Below are 3,039 nucleotides of genomic sequence, written 5' to 3' on the forward strand. Positions count from 1 at the left end.
TGTATTCTACACACTTATATTGTATGTACATGTACGTACACATGTATGTACACATATGTATGTATGTATGTGTATGCACATTCTATCCATGAAACTGTTCTTTTAACTTTTTTTTAATGAATGAAGAAAATATATTAACTTTAAGTCTAATATTTATTTTCACAAACATTTAATTTGGTACTTAAACTGTGTTATTTATATCTTTTGGACACATTCTTTGCTTGTTTCAGATGGCTGTTACTCAGCTGTTACTAACTTATTTATAATGAAGTTATATTTGTTACATTATTTTAGCTCTAGTCTTGTGGATGGATGTCTGATAGGCCATTTTTTATTTGCACTGGCATGTATGTCACTTAATCAGAATAGGCAAGGCTGTTAAAATAGCTTTAAGGACACATTCTATTGTGTCAGGTTAAATGGATTACAAAAAGTAATTATGTGCTGGTTTTCCAGACTTATAAGCATCTCTTTATCACAAGCACAGTTTTCTTATAGAAAACAGACCGTCAGTATATGAATGTCTTGAAGGAATCTGGTTAGCAACTACATAACAAGCTTCTAAAACAAGGCTAGTGAGTGCATGGCAAGATGTGAGGGAATCACATTTTTTTAATACATACAATTCTCATTGTACACACAGTCATCAAGCATATCTTTGCATGGTATTCTACTGAATATGCTGAGGCTTGTTTCTCACAGGAAGTGCAGTAGCAGCTATGAGTACTGTATATCACTACAAACATAGTATGTCTATTCTCTACACAAATGCTAAACATCATGGTTTCATCTTGAATTAATGTATTTTCATAGCAAATGTAGCCCTTCAAGTTTAAATAAGGGCCTTGTTTTGTGTTTTTGGTTCATACCTTTTTGTTTGCTGATAATTATTCATATCTACTGTGTATTTATGAAGATTTTGTTGCCAATGAGGTGTAGTCTTTTTGATATGGCCAGTCCTCAAGTAACGTTAGTGTATTGATGAAGGCCAACTTGATTTGTATATTTGAATTGTGGTACATTCCAAATAGACACATGTAATCTTGCAATTATTAATAAATGACTGATTAAATCGTATTTACTTCTGTTCGTTAATATTGTATCTATGGTCTCATTGCCTCTCAGGAACGTTCTGTTGTGTTTGTCTCATGAAGGTACTTACACAAACATCCTCGAACAATGGAGAAATCAACAGTAGTCATGCTCGCAGTTGTTTGTTTCATATTCAAAATTCTGTTCAGCTCTTGTTTTTTGCACCGTCTGGCTGTTAAACAACAACCAGTAAACTTGAACAACAGCGGAAAGTCAAACATCGCGTTCTAATCGCCGAATCAAGCACCTGAAGCGAGAATGACCAATCAAATACAAGAACTCGTCACTATGGAAACACCGAACGCTAAAACAGGAAAGAGCAAAGCAGCGTTAAGGAAATCCAGGTGGTTTCAACACATTAATCATCGTTTTGTTTCACTTCTCACCGTGAGTATACAGCGAATAGATTATTAAGGATAAATAAAGACTTTATACTGTGGCGTCATGTGCTTGTTTGCTGAATTACAGCAATTTAAGAGCATGTTGTTTCCTTACTCCATAGTCAGTAGTCCACGATTAGAATTACTCAGTCATAGCTCATAGCTAATAACTGTGTATTAAAGTTGAATTACTATAATATATTATAATTACAGTGCATGCCGTTTTTATGAGCTCATATTCAGAGACTACACGGAGTAATTTTAGAATTCATTTTGTCACACCATTTCATTTAAAAATGAGCTAGTGAAAGAAAAAGGTGAAAACTTCAAAGGTATGGCAACCAGTTAAAGGACCTATGATATACACTTTCATTACATGTTCATATAAATGTAACAATTTCCTTAAACACATTATGCATCAACTACACAACAGAGGGTTTCGTAGTCATTCCATACAGTAGAACCATTTTTGGTTTCCTAAAGAACCTTGCAGTAAACAGTTTTTAAAAGAGTGAAAAACATTGAAAAATTCTAAATAAGCTTTTTCTACTTTACAGAACCTTTTGTGCAATGGAAAGGTTCCATGGATGTTAAAGGTTCTTTATGGAACCACGGACACCAATAAAGAATCTTTATTTTTAAGTGTTGCCAAATAAACAGATAAAAGCCTAACAATCACTCTTGTCACCTTTGACACAGATATCTACTTTATATTAATGATGAAAAATGCATGGAAGCTTGACTAAACATCTATTTTTGGGTAAAGAACAAAGACGGTCAACCTTCAGCAAAAGTATGTCTTGTCCCTTTCATGACTCTGTCAAACATTTCATAATAGATTTTATTGTAAACTTTAATATATATATATTAAAGTTTATAAAAAGTATACACACATTTTGAGCACATGAGAGCTTAAAAGCAACTGGCAGAGTTTTGACAAGGTTGAGTCTAAAATAATGTGGCAAGTTTACCTTTGGTGTCTAACAACTATTAACGTTGGGGTTTTGGGAATCTACCACACATGATCAAAAAAATCAACCAATTATTTATTGCACACAGTGTTTCTCACTGAAGTCAAGCAGCTGCACTAGTGAATGTATTGTTTTATTCCAGAATCAGCCACACCATCTAACAAATGCAGGTGGTGTGGTATTGTTGCCTGAGTCTTATGATTGTATGCATCCTCTTTATTTGGCTATTGAAAGCTGTCTTTGCACCTGTTCGGATTTCTGTGAGAAACACTCAAAAATTCAAATACAAATTATGTTTGTTATTAATTCACTCCAAAAATTTTCTCTTTCTTTCCGGGTTGGGATGATCCTTTTGCTTTGTGGTTTTGGTGATGAGGGTCTCTGAAAAGGCTACCAGTTTGTTTTATAACATTATTTTCTCTTTTCCATTTACAGGTGACAAGAGATGAATTCTGGAACTATTACAGTGGAGTCAGCGCTTCTATTGACAATGATGTATATTTTATTTTAATGATGAAAAATGCATGGAATTTATGAGGGGTTGTGCTTTTAAACAAATTGATAATGCTTGTGAAATCAAAGCAAGTTAGTCTTAA

Source organism: Sinocyclocheilus anshuiensis, unplaced genomic scaffold (genome assembly GCF_001515605.1).
Source record: "Sinocyclocheilus anshuiensis isolate Anshui unplaced genomic scaffold, SAMN03320099.WGS_v1.1 scaffold412, whole genome shotgun sequence".
In the NCBI taxonomy this organism is placed as follows: Eukaryota; Metazoa; Chordata; class Actinopteri; order Cypriniformes; family Cyprinidae; genus Sinocyclocheilus; species Sinocyclocheilus anshuiensis.